General features: G+C 56.0%; 1 protein-coding gene across 1 annotated transcript in view; it reads right to left on the reverse strand.

Moving 5' to 3' along the window:
• Positions 1-18,071, reverse strand: part of LOC139237850 (protein Niban 1-like) — a 186,296-nt gene that overhangs the window by 66,027 nt on the left and 102,198 nt on the right. The gene's annotated exons all lie outside the window — the stretch shown is intronic.

Consider the following 18,071-nt stretch of genomic DNA (forward strand, 5'->3'; position numbering starts at 1 on the left):
CTGACCCAGACACATTGACCCAGACGCATACTGACCCACTGACCCAGACACACACTGACCCACTGACTCAGACACACTGACCCACTGACCCAGACCCATTGAAACAGAAACACACTGCCCCATTGACCCAGACACACACTGACCCACTGACCCAGACACACACTGGCCCACTGACCCAGACACACACTAACCCACTGACTCAGATACACTGACCCACTGACCCAGACACACACTGACCCACTGACCCAGACACACTGACCCACTGACTCAGACACACTGACCCACTGACCCAGACACACTGACCCACTGACCCAGACACACACTGACCCACTGACCCAGACACACACCCCACTTACCCAGACACAAACTGACCCACTGACCCAGACACACATTGTCCCACTGACCCAGACATACACCGACCCACTGACCCAGACACACACTGACCCACTGACCCAGACACACACCCCACTGACCCAGACACACACTGACCCACTGACCCAGACACTCACAGTACACTGACCCAGACACACACTGACCCACTGACTCAGACACACACTGACCAACTGACCCAGACACACTGACCCACTGACCCAGACCCATTGACCCAGACACACACTGACCCACTGACCCAGATACACACTGACCCATTGACCCAGACACACAGACCCACTGACCCAGACACACACTGGACCACTGACCCAGACACACACTGGCCCACTGACTCAGATACACTGAACCAGACACACACTGACCCACTGACCCAGACAGACTGACCCACTGACTCAGACACACTGACCCACTGAACCAGACGCACACTGACCCACTGACCCAGACACACACTGGCCCACTGACCCAGACACACACCCCACTGACCCAGACACACACTGACCCATTGACCCAGACACACAGACCCACTGACCCAGACACACACTGGACCACTGACCCAGACACACACTGGCCCACTGACTCAGATACACTGAACCAGACACACACTGACCCACTGACCCAGACAGACTGACCCACTGACTCAGACACACTGACCCACTGAACCAGATGCACACTGACCCACTGACCCAGACACACACTGGCCCACTGACCCAGACACACACCCCACTGACCCAGACACACACTGACCCACTGACCCAGACACACTGACCCACTGACTCAGACACACTGACCCACTGAACCAGACGCACACTGACCCAGACACACACTGACCCACTGACCCAGACACACTGACCCACTGACTCAGACACACTTACCCACTGACCCAGACACACACTGTCCCACTGACTCAGACACACTGACTCACTGACCCAGACACACACTGACCCACTGACTCAGACACACACTGACCCACTGACCCAGAAACACACCCCACTGACCCAGACACACACTGACCCACTGACCCAGACACACACTGACCCACTGACCCAGACACACATCCCACTGACCCAGACACACACTGACCCACTGACCCTCTCACACACTGACCCACTGACCCAGACACACTGACCCACTGACCCAGACATACACCGACTCACTGACCCAGACACACACTGACCCACTGACCCTGACACACACCCCACTAACTCAGACACACACTGACTCACTGACCCAGACACACACTGACCCACTGACCCAGACACTCACAGTACACTGACCCAGACACACACTGACCCACTGACTCAGACACACACTGACGTACTGACCCAGACACACTGACCCAATGACCCAGACCCATTGACACAGACACACACTGACCCACTGACCCAGATACACACTGACCCACTGACTCAGACACACTGACCCACTGAACCAGATGCACACTGACCCACTGACCCAGACACACACTGGCCCACTGACCCAGACACACACTGGCCCACTGACCCAGACACACACCCCACTGACCCAGACACACACTGACGCACTGACCCAGACACACTGACCCACCGACCCAGACACACACTGACCCACTGACTCAGACACACTTACCCACTGACCCAGACACACACTGTCCCACTGACTCAGACACACACTGACCCACTGACCCAGAAACACACCTCACTGACCCAGACACACACTGACCCACTGACCCAGACACACACTGACCCACTGACCCAGACACACATCCCACTGACCCAGACACACTGACGCACTGACCCAGACACACACTGACCCACTGACCCAGACATACACCGACTCACTGACCCAGACACACACTGACCCACTGCCCGACACACACCCCACTGACTCAGACACACACTGACCCACTGACCCAGACACACATTGACCCACTGACCCAGACACTCACAGTACACTGACCCAGACACACACTGACCCACTGACCCCAGCTCGCTGACCCTGGCCCACTGACCCTGGCCCACTGACCCCGGCCCATTGACGTACTAAACCATTGACCCCGGACCACTGACCCAGAAACACGCTGACACCGGCCCACTGACCCCCGCCGACTGAACCAGACACATACTGACCCACCGAGCCAGACACACACACCCCACTAACCCAGACACACAGTCCCAACGACCCAGACACACACCCCACCGACTCAAACACACTGACCCACTGACCCAGATACACACCCCACTGACCCAGAAACACACCCCACTGACCCAGACACACACTGACCCACTGACCCAGACACACACTGACCCACTGACCGAGATATACACCCCACTGACCCAGAAACACACCCCACTGACCCAGACACACACTGACCCACTGACCCAGACGCACACCCCACTGACCCAGACACACACTGACCCACTGACCCAGACACACTGACCCACTGACCCACACACACACTGACCCACTGACCCAGACACACTGACCCACTCACCCAGACACACACTGACCCACTGACTCAGACATAAACTGACCCACTGACCCAGACACACTGACCCACTGACCCAGACACACACCCCACTGACCCAGACACACACTGACCCACTCACACACTGACCCACTGACCCAGATACTCACTGACCCACTGACCCAGACACACACTGACCCAGACACACACTGACCCAGACACACACTGACCCACTGACCCAGACACACACCACACTGACCCAGACACACATCCCACTGACCCAGACACACTGACCCACTGACCCAGAAACACACTGACCCACTGACCCAGGCACACACTGACCCACTGACTCAGACACACACTGACCCACTGACCCAGACACACAGACCAACTGACCCAGACACACACTGGCCCACTGACCCAGACACACACTGGCCCACAGACTCAGATACACTGACCCAGACACACACTGACCCACTGACCCAGACACACTGACCCACTGACTCAGACACACTGACCCACTGAACCAGACGCACACTGACCCACTGACCCAGACACACACTGACCCACTGATCCAGACAAACACCCCACTTACCCAAACACAAACTGACCCACTGACCCAGACACACATTGACCCACTGACCCAGACACTCACAGTCCCACTGACCCAGACACACACTGACCCACTGACCCAGATACACACTGACCCACTGACCCAGACACACACTAACCCACTGACTCAGATACACACTGACCAACTGACCCAGACACACTGAGCCACTGACCCAGACACACAGACCCACTGACCCAGATACACACTGACCCGCTGACCCAGACACACACTGACCCACTGACCCAGACACACTGACCCACTGACTCAGATTCACTGATCCACTGACCCAGACACACACTGACCCACTGACCCAGACACACTGACCCACTGACTCAGACACACTGACCCACTGACCCAGACACACTGACCCACTGACCCAGACATACACCGACTCACTGACCCAGACACACACTGACCCACTGACCCTGACACACACCCCACTAACTCAGACACACACTGACTCACTGACCCAGACACACACTGACCCACTGACCCAGACACTCACAGTACACTGACCCAGACACACACTGACCCACTGACTCAGACACACACTGACGTACTGACCCAGACACACTGACCCAATGACCCAGACCCATTGACACAGACACACACTGACCCACTGACCCAGATACACACTGACCCACTGACTCAGATTCACTGATCCACTGACCCAGACACACACTGACCCACTGACCCAGACACACTGACCCACTGACTCAGACACACTGACCCACTGACCCAGACACATTGACCCAGACGCATACTGACCCACTGACCCAGACACACACTGACCCACTGACTCAGACACACTGACCCACTGACCCAGACCCATTGAAACAGAAACACACTGCCCCATTGACCCAGACACACACTGACCCACTGACCCAGACACACACTGGCCCACTGACCCAGACACACACTAACCCACTGACTCAGATACACTGACCCACTGACCCAGACACACACTGACCCACTGACCCAGACACACTGACCCACTGACTCAGACACACTGACCCACTGACCCAGACACACTGACCCACTGACCCAGACACACACTGACCCACTGACCCAGACACACACCCCACTTACCCAGACACAAACTGACCCACTGACCCAGACACACATTGTCCCACTGACCCAGACATACACCAACCCACTGACCCAGACACACACTGACCCACTGACCCAGACACACACCCCACTGACCCAGACACACACTGACCCACTGACCCAGACACTCACAGTACACTGACCCAGACACACACTGACCCACTGACTCAGACACACACTGACCAACTGACCCAGACACACACTGGCCCACTGACTCAGATACACTGAACCAGACACACACTGACCCACTGACCCAGACAGACTGACCCACTGACTCAGACACACTGACCCACTGAACCAGACGCACACTGACCCACTGACCCAGACACACACTGGCCCACTGACCCAGACACACACCCCACTGACCCAGACACACACTGACCCATTGACCCAGACACACAGACCCACTGACCCAGACACACACTGGACCACTGACCCAGACACACACTGGCCCACTGACTCAGATACACTGAACCAGACACACACTGACCCACTGACCCAGACACACTGACCCACTGACTCAGACACACTGACCCACTGAACCAGATGCACACTGACCCACTGACCCAGACACACACTGGCCCACTGACCCAGACACACACCCCACTGACCCAGACACACACTGACCCACTGACCCAGACACACTGACCCACTGACTCAGACACACTGACCCACTGAACCAGACGCACACTGACCCACTGACCCAGACACACACTGACCCACTGACCCAGACACACTGACCCACTGACTCAGACACACTTACCCACTGACCCAGACACACACTGTCCCACTGACTCAGACACACACTGACCCACTGACCCAGAAACACACCCCGCTGACCCAGACACACACTGACCCACTGACCCAGACACACACTGACCCACTGACCCAGACACACATCCCACTGACCCAGACACACACTGACCCACTGACCCTCTCACACACTGACCCACTGACCCAGACACACTGACCCACTGACCCAGACATACACCGACTCACTGACCCAGACACACACTGACCCACTGACCCTGACACACACCCCACTAACTCAGACACACACTGACTCACTGACCCAGACACACACTGACCCACTGACCCAGACACTCACAGTACACTGACCCAGACACACACTGACCCACTGACTCAGACACACACTGACGTACTGACCCCGACACACTGACCCAATGACCCAGACCCATTGACACAGACACACACTGACCCACTGACCCAGATACACACTGACCCACTGACTCAGACACACTGACCCACTGAACCAGATGCACACTGACCCACTGACCCAGACACACACTGGCCCACTGACCCAGACACACACCCCACTGACCCAGACACACACTGACCCACTGACCCAGACACACTGACCCACCGACCCAGACACACACTGACCCACTGACTCAGACACACTTACCCACTGACCCAGACACACACTGTCCCACTGACTCAGACACACTGACCCACTGGCCCAGACACACACTGACCCACTGACTCAGACACACACTGACCCACTGACCCAGAAACACACCTCACTGACCCAGACACACACTGACCCACTGACCCAGACACACACTGACCCACTGACCCAGACACACATCCCACTGACCCAGACACACTGACCCACTGACCCAGACATACACTGTCGCACTGACTCAGACACACTGACGCACTGACCCAGACACACACTGACCCACTGACCCAGACATACACCGACTCACTGACCCAGACACACACTGACCCACTGCCCCTGACACACACCCCACTGACTCAGACACACACTGACCCACTGACCCAGACACACATTGACCCACTGACCCAGACACACACTGACCCACTGACTCAGACACACTGACCCAATCCCACTGACCCAGACACACACTGTCGCACTGACTCAGACACACTGACACACTGACCCAGACACACACTGACGCACTGACCCAGACATACACCGACTCACTGACCCAGACACACACTGACCCACTGCCCCTGATACACACCCCACTGACTCAGACACACACTGACCCACTGACCCAGACACACATTGACCCACTGACCCAGACACTCACAGTACACTGACCCAGACACACACTGACCCACTGACCCAGACACACTGACCCAATGACCCAGACCCATTGACCCAGACACACACTGACCCACTGACCCAGATACACACTGACCCACTGACCCAGACACACTGACCCACTGACTCAGACACACACTGACCTACTGACCCAGACACACTGACCCACTGACACAGACCCATTGACCCAGACACACACTGACCCATTGACCCAGACACACACACCCCACTGACCCAGACACACAATGACCCACTGACCCAGACACACACTGGACCACTGACCGAGACACTCACAGTACACTGACCCAGACACACACTGACCCACTGACTCAGACACACACTGACCTACTGACCCAGACACACTGACCCACTGTCCCAGACCCATTGACCCAGAGACACACTGACCCACTGACTCAGATACACACTGACCAACTGACCCAGACACACAATGACCCACTGACCCAGACACACACTGACCCACTGACCGAGACACTCACAGTACACTGACCCAGACACACACTGACCCACTGACTCAGACAAACACTGACCTACTGACCCAGACACACTGACCCACTGTCCCAGACCCATTGACCCAGAGACACACTGACCCACTGACCCAGATACACACTGACACACTGACCCAGACACACACTGACCCACTGACTCAGATACACTGACCCACTGACCCAGACACACACTGACCCACTGACCCAGACTCACTGACCCACTGACTCAGACACACTGACCCACACATACTGACCCACTGAACCAGACGCACACTGACCCACTCGCACACTGACCCACTGACCCAGAGACACACTGACCCACTGAACCAGGCACACTGACGCAATGACCCAGACCCATTGACCCAGACACACACTGACCAATTGACCCAGACACACACTGACACACTGACCCAGACACACACTAACCCACTGACTCAGATACACTGACCCACTGACTCAGATACACACTGACCCACTGACCCAGACACACACTGACCAATTGACCCAGACACACACTGACCCACTGACCCAGACACACACTAACCCACTGACTCAGATACACTGACCCACTGACCCAGATACACACTGACCCACTGACCCAGACACACTGACCCACTGACCCAGACACACACTGACCTACTGACCCAGACACACTGACCCACTGACCCAGACTCATTGACCCAGACACACACTGACTCATTGACCCAGACACACACTGACCCACTTACACAGATACACACTGACCCACTGACCCAGACACACACTTACCCACTGACCCAGATACACTGACCCACTGACCCAGACACACACTGACCCACTGACCCAGACACACTGACCCACTGACTCAGACACACTGACCCACTGACCCAGACTCACTGACCCACTGACCCAGACACACACTGACCCACTGACCCAGACACACACCCCACTTACCTAGACACAAACTGACCCACTGACCCAGACACACGAACCCACTGACTCAGATACACTGACCCACTGACTCAGACACACTGACCCACTGACCCAGACACACACTGACCTACTGACCCAGACAAACACCCCACTTACCCAAACACAAACTGACTCACTGACCCAGACACACATTGACCCACTGACCCAGAGACTCACAGTCCCACTGACCCAGACACACACTGACACACTGACCCAGACACACACAGTCCCACTGACTCAGCCACACACTGACCCACTGACCCAGATACACACTGACCCACTGACCCAGACACACACTGACCCACTGACTCAGATACACACTGATCAACTGACCCAGACACACTGACCCACTGACCCAGACACACAGACCCACTGACCCAGATACACACTGACCCGCTGACCCAGACACACACTGACCCACTGACCCAGACACACTGACCCACTGACCCAGACACACACTGACCCACTGACCCAGATACACTGACCCACTGACTCAGATTCACTGACCCACTGACCCAGACACACACTGACCCACTGACCCAGACACACTGACCCACTGACTCAGACACACTGACCCACTGACCCAGACACATTGACCCAGACGCATACTGACCCACTGACCCAGACACACACACTGACCCACTGACTCAGACACACTGACCCACTGACCCAGACCCATTGAAACAGAAACACACTGCCCCATTGACCCAGACACACACTGACCCACTGACCCAGATACACACTTACCCACTGACCCAGACACACACTAACCCACTGACTCAGATACACTGACCCACTGACCCAGACACACACTGACTCACTGACCCAGACACACTGACCCACTGACTCAGACACACTGACCCGCTGACCCAGACACACTGACCCACTGACCCAGACACACACTGACCCACTGACCCACTGACCCAGACACACACCCCACTTACCCAGACACAAACTGACCCACTGACCCAGACACACATTGTCCCACTGACCCAGACATACACCGACCCACTGACCCAGACACACACTGACCCACTGACCCAGACACACACCCCACTGACCCAGACACACACTGACCCACTGACCCAGACACTCACAGTACACTGGCCCAGACACACACTGACCCACTGACTCAGACACACACTGACCAACTGACCCAGACACACTGACCCACTGACCCAGACCCATTGACCCAGACACACACTGACCCACTGACCCAGATACACACTGACCCACTGACCCAGACACACAGACCCACTGACCCAGACACACACTGGACCACTGACCCAGACACACACTGGCCCACTGACCCAGACTCACTGACCCACTGACCCAGACACACACTGACCCACTGACCCAGACACACACCCCACTTACTCAGACACAAACTGACCCACTGACCCAGACACATACTAACCCACTGACTCAGATACACTGACCCACTGACTCAGACACACTGACCCACTGACCCAGACACACACTGACCCACTGACCCAGACACTCACAGTCCCACTGACCCAGACACACACTGACACACTGACCCAGACACACACAGTCCCACTGACTCAGACACACACTGACCCACTGACCCAGATACACACTGACCCACTGACCCAGACACACACTGACCCACTGACTCAGATACACACTGACCAACTGACCCAGACACACTGACCCACTGACCCAGACACACTGACCCGCTGACCCAGACACACACTGACCCACTGACCCAGACACACACTGACCCACTGACCCAGACACACTGACCCACTGACTCAGACACACTGACCCACTGACCCAGACACATTGACCCAGACGCATACTGACCCACTGACCCAGACACACACTGACCCACTGACTCAGACACACTGACCCACTGACCCAGGCCCATTGAAACAGAAACACACTGCCCCATTCACCCAGACACACACTGACCCACTGACTCAGATACACTGACCCACTGACCCAGACACACACTGACCCACTGACCCAGACACACTGACCCACTGACTCAGACACACTGACCCACTGACCCAGACACATTGTCCCACTGACCCAGACATACACCGACCCACTGACCCAGACACACACTGACCCACTGACCCAGACACACACCCCACTGACCCAGACACACACTGACCCACTGACCCAGCCACTCACAGTACACTGACCCAGACACACACTGACCCACTGACTCAGACACACACTGACCAACTGACCCAGACACACTGACCCACTGACCCAGACCCATTGACCCAGACACACACTGACCAACTGACCCAGATACACACTGACCCACTGACCCAGACACACTGACCCACTGACCCAGACACACACTGGACCACTGACCCAGACACACACTGGCCCACTGACTCAGATACACTGACCCAGACACACACTGACCCACTGACCCAGACAGACTGACCCACTGACTCAGACACACTGACCCACTGAACCAGACGCACACTGACCCACTGACCCAGACACACACTGGCCCACTGACCCAGACACACACCCCACTGACCCAGACACACACTGACCCACTGACCCAGACACACTGACCCACTGACTCAGACACACTGACCCACTGAACCAGACGCACACTGACCCACTGACCCAGACACACACTGACCCACTGACCCAGACACACTGACCCACTGACTCAGACACACTTACCCACTGACCCAGACACACACTGTCCCACTGACTCAGACACACTGACTCACTGACCCAGACACACACTGACCCACTGACTCAGACACACACTGACGTACTGACCCAGACACACTGACCCAATGACCCAGACCCACTGACCCAGATACACACTGACCCACTGACACAGACACACACTGACCCACTGACTCAGACACACACTGACCCACTGACTCAGATACACTGAGCCACTGACCGAGGCACACACTGACCCAATGACCCAGACACACTGACCCACTGACTCAGACACACTGACCCACACATACTGACCCACTGAACCAGACGCACACTGACCCACTCACACACTGACCCACTGACCCAGAGACACACTGACCCACTGACCCAGACACACATTGACCCACTGACCCAGACACACACTGACCCACTGCCCCTGATACACACCCCACTGACTCAGACACACACTGACCCACTGACCCAGACACACATTGACCCACTGACCCAGACACTCACAGTACACTGACCCAGACACACACTGACCCACTGACCCAGACACACTGACCCAATGACCCATACCCATTGACCCAGACACACACTGACCCACTGACCCAGATACACACTGACCCACTGACCCAGACACACACTGAACCACTGACTCAGATACACTGACCCACTGACCGAGACACACACTGACCTACTGACCCAGACACACTGACCCACTGACTCAGACACACTGACCCACACATACTGACCCACTGAACCAGACGCACACTGTCCCACTGACACACTGACCCAATGACCCAGACACACTGACCCACTGACTCAGACACACACTGACCTACTGACCCAGACACACTGACCCACTGACCCAGACCCATTGACCCAGACACACACTGACCGATTGACCCAGACACACACACCCCACTGACCCAGACACACACTGACCCACTGACCCAGACACAAACTGACCCACTGACCGAGACACTCACAGTACACTGACCCAGACACACACTGACCCACTGACTCAGACACACACTGACCTACTGACCCAGACACACTGACCCACTGTCCCAGACCCATTGACCCAGAGACACACTGACCCACTGACCGAGATACACACTGACACACTGACCCAGACACACACTGACCCACTGACTCAGATACACTGACCCACTGATCCAGACACACACTGACCCACTGACCCAGACTCACTGACCCACTGACTCAGACACACTGACCCACAAATTCTGACCCACTGAACCAGACGCACACTGACCCACTCGCACACTGACCCACTGACCCAGAGACACACTGACCCACTGACCCAGGCACACTGACCCAATGACCCAGACCCATTGACCCAGACACACACTGACCAATTGACCCAGACACACACTGACACACTGACCCAGATACACACTGACCCACTGATCCAGACACACACTAACCCACTGACTCAGATACACTGACCCACTGACCCAGACACACACTGACCCACTGACACAGACACACTGACCCACTGACCCAGACACACACTGACCTACTGACCCAGACACACTGACCCACTGACCCAGACTCATTGACCCAGACACACACTGACCCATTGACCCAGACACACACTGACCCACTTACACAGATACACACTGACCCACTGACCCAGACACACACTAACCCACTGACCCAGATACACTGACCCACTGACCCAGACACACACTGACCCACTGACCCAGACACACTGACCCACTGACTCAGACACACTGACCCACTGACCCAGACTCACTGACCCACTGACCCAGACACACACTGACCCACTGACCCAGACACACACCCCACTTACCTAGACACAAACTGACCCACTGACCCAGACACACACGAACCCACTGACTCAGATACACTGACCCAATGACTCAAACACACTGACCCACTGACCCAGACACACACTGACCCACTGACCCAGACAAACACCCCACTTACCCAAACACAAACTGACCCACTGACCCAGACACACATTGACCCACTGACCCAGACACTCACAGTCCCACTGACCCAGATACACACTGACCCACTGACCCAGACACACACTGACCCACTGACTCAGATACACACCGACCAACTGACCCAGACACACTGACCCACTGACCCAGACACACAGACCCACTGACCCAGATACACACTGACCCGCTGACACAGACACACACTGACCCACTGACCCAGACACACTCACCCACTGACCCAGACACACACTGACCCACTGACCCAGATTCACTGACCCACTGACCCAGACCCATTGAAACAGAAACACACTGCCCCATTGACCGAGACACACACTGACCCACTGACCCAGACACACACTGACCCACTGACCCAGACACACTCACCCACTGACCCAGAAACACACTGACCCACTGACCCAGATACACTGACCCACTGACTCAGATTCACTGACCCACTGACCCAGACACACACAGACCCACTGACCCAGACACACTGACCCACTGACTCAGACACACTGACCCACTGACCCAGACCCATTGAAACAGAAACACACTGCCCCATTGACCCAGACACACACTGACCCACTGACCCAGATACACACTTACCCACTGACCCAGACACACACTAACCCACTGACCCAGACACACTGACCTACTGACCCAGACACACACTGACCAACTGACCCACTGACTCAGACACACACCCCACTTACCCAGACACAAACTGACCCACTGACCCAGACACACACGAACCCACTGACTCAGATACACTGACCCACTGACTCAGACACACTTACCCACTGACCCAGACACACACTGACCTACTGACCCAGACAAACACCCCACTTACCCAAACACAAACTGACTCACTGACCCAGACACACATTGACCCACTGACCCAGACACTCACAGTCCCACTGACCGAGACACACACTGACACACTGACCCAGACACACACAGTCCCACTGACTCAGACACATACTGACCCACTGACCCAGATACACACTGACCCACTGACCCAGACACACACTGACCCACTGACTCAGATACACACTGACCAACTGACCCAGACACACTGACCCACTGACCCAGACACACAGACCCACTGACCCAGATACACACTGACCCGCTGACCCAGACACACACTGACCCACTGACCCAGACACACTGACCCACTGACGCAGACACACACTGACCCACTGACCCAGATACACTGACCCACTGATTAAGATTCACTGACCCACTGACCCAGACACACACTGACCCACTGACCCAGACACACTGACCCACTGACTCAGACACACTGACCCACTGACCCAGACACATTGACCCAGACGCATACTGACCCACTGACCCAGACACACACTGACCCACTGACTCAGACACACTGACCCACTGACCCAGACCCATTGAAACAGAAACACACTGCCCCATTGACCCAGACACACACTGACCCACTGACCCAGATACACACTTACCCACTGACCCAGACACACACTAACCCACTGACTCAGATACACTGACCCACTGACCCAGACACACACTGACCCACTGACCCAGACACACTGACCCACTGACTCAGACACACTGACCCGCTGACCCAGACACACTGACCCACTGACCCAGACACACACTGACCCACTGACCCACTGACCCAGACACACACCCCACTTACCCAGACACAAACTGACCCACTGACCCAGACACACATTGTCCCACTGACCCAGACATACACCGACCCACTGACCCAGACACACACCCCACTGACCCAGACACCCACTGACCCACTGACCCAGACACTCACAGTACACTGACCCAGACACACACTGACCCACTGACTCAGACACACACTGACCAACTGACCCAGACACACTGACCCACTGACCCAGACCCATTGACCCAGACACACACTGACCCACTGACCCAGATACACACTGACCCACTGACACAGACACACAGACCCACTGACCCAGACACACACTGACCCACTGACCCAGACACACACTGACCCACTGACCCAGACACACACCCCACTTACTCAGACACAAACTGACCCACTGACCCGGACACACACTAACCCACTGACTCAGATACACTGACCCACTGACTCAGACACACTGACCCACTGACCCAGACACACACTGACCCACTGACCCAGACAAACACCCCACTTACCCAAACACAAACTGAGCCACTGACCCAGACACACATTGACCCACTGACCCAGACACTCACAGTCCCACTGACCCAGACACACACTGACACACTGACCCAGACACACACAGTCCCACTGACTCAGACACACACTGACCCACTGACCCAGATACACACTGACCCACTGACCCAGACACACACTGACCCACTGACTCAGATACACACTGACCAACTGACCCAGACACACTGACCCACTGACCCAGACACACAGACCCACTGACCCAGATACACACTGACCCGCTGACCCAGACACACACTGACCCACTGACCCAGACACACTCACCCACTGACCCAGACACACACTGACCCACTGACCCAGACACACACTGACCCACTGACCCAGACACACTCACCCACTGACCCAGACACACACTGACCCACTGACCCAGATACACTGACCCACTGACTCAGACACACTGACCCACTGACCCAGACACACTCACCCACTGACCCAGACACACACTGACCCACTGACCCAGACACACACTGACCCACTGACCCAGACACACTCACCCACTGACCCAGACACACACTGACCCACTGACCCAGACACACACTGACCCACTGACCCAGACACACTCACCCACTGACCCAGACACACACTGACCCACTGACCCAGACACACACTGACCCACTGACCCAGACACACTCACCCACTGACCCAGACACACACTGACCCACTGACCCAGACACACTGACCCACTGACTCAGACACACTGACCCAGACACATTGACCCAGACGCATACTGACCCACTGACCCAGACACACACTGACCCACTGACTCAGACACACTGACCCACTGAACCAGACGCACACTGACCAACTGACCCAGACACACTGACCCACTGACCCAGACCCATTGACCCAGACACACACTGACCCACTGACCCAGACACACAGACACACTGACCCAGACACACACTGGACCACTGACCCAGACACACACTGGCCCACTGACTCAGATACACTGAACCAGACACACACTGACCCACTGACCCAGACAGACTGACCCACTGACTCAGACACACTGACCCACTGACCCAGACACACACTGACCCACTGACCCAGACACACACCCCACTTACCTAGACACAAACTGACCCACTGACCCAGACACACACGAACCCACTGACTCAGATACACTGACCCAATGACTCAAACACACTGACCCACTGAACCAGACACACACTGACCCACTGACCCAGACAAACACCCCACTTACCCAAACACAAACTGACCCACTGACCCAGACACACATTGACCCACTGACCCAGACACTCACAGCCCCACTGACCCAGATACACACTGACCCACTGACCCAGACACACACTGACCCACTGACTCAGATACACACCGACCAACTGACCCAGACACACTGACCCACTGACCCAGACACACAGACCCACTGACCCAGATACACACTGACCCGCTGACACAGACACACACTGACCCACTGACCCAGACACACTCACCCACTGACCCAGACACACACTGACCCACTGACCCAGATTCACTGACCCACTGACCCAGACACACACAGACCCACTGACCCAGACACACTGACCCACTGACTCAGACACACTGACCCACTGACCCAGACCCATTGAAACAGAAACACACTGCCCCATTGACCCAGACACACACTGACCCACTGACCCAGACACACACTGACCCACTGACCCAGACACACTCACCCACTGACCCAGACACACACTGACCCACTGACCCAGATACACTGACCCACTGACTCAGATTCACTGACCCACTGACCCAGACACACACAGACCCACTGACCCAGACACACTGACCCACTGACTCAGACACACTGACCCACTGATCCAGACCCATTGAAACAGAAACACACTGCCCCATTGACCCAGACACACACTGACCCACTGACCCAGATACACACTTACCCACTGACCCAGACACACACTAACCCACTGACCCAGACACACTGACCTACTGACCCAGACACACACTGACCAACTGACCCACTGACCCAGACACACACCCCACTTACCCAGACACAAACTGACCCACTGACCCAGACACACACGAACCCACTGACTCAGATACACTGACCCACTGACTCAGACACACTTACCCACTGACCCAGACACACACTGACCTACTGACCCAGACAAACACCCCACTTACCCAAACACAAACTGACTCACTGACCCAGACACACATTGACCCACTGACCCAGACACTCACAGTCCCACTGACCGAGACACACACTGACACACTGACCCAGACACACACAGTCCCACTGACTCAGACACATACTGACCCACTGACCCAGATACACACTGACCCACTGACCCAGACACACACTGACCCACTGACTCAGATACACACTGACCAACTGACCCAGACACACTGACCCACTGACCCAGACACACAGACCCACTGACCCAGATACACACTGACCCGCTGACCCAGACACACACTGACCCACTGACCCAGACACACTGACCCACTGACGCAGACACACACTGACCCACTGACCCAGATACACTGACCCACTGATTAAGATTCACTGACCCACTGACCCAGACACACACTGACCCACTGACCCAGACACACTGACCCACTGACTCAGACACACTGACCCACTGACCCAGACACATTGACCCAGACGCATACTGACCCACTGACCCAGACACACACTGACCCACTGACTCAGACACACTGACCCACTGACCCAGACCCATTGAAACAGAAACACACTGCCCCATTGACCCAGACACACACTGACCCACTGACCCAGATACACACTTACCCACTGACCCAGACACACACTAACCCACTGACTCAGATACACTGACCCACTGACCCAGACACACACTGACCCACTGACCCAGACACACTGACCCACTGACTCAGACACACTGACCCGCTGACCCAGACACACTGACCCACTGACCCAGACACACACTGACCCACTGACCCACTGACCCAGACACACACCCCACTTACCCAGACACAAACTGACCCACTGACCCAGACACACATTGTCCCACTGACCCAGACATACACCGACCCACTGACCCAGACACACACCCCACTGACCCAGACACC

The sequence above is a fragment of the Pristiophorus japonicus genome, chromosome 24 (genome assembly GCF_044704955.1).
Source record: "Pristiophorus japonicus isolate sPriJap1 chromosome 24, sPriJap1.hap1, whole genome shotgun sequence".
NCBI classification, from domain to species: domain Eukaryota; kingdom Metazoa; phylum Chordata; class Chondrichthyes; family Pristiophoridae; genus Pristiophorus; species Pristiophorus japonicus.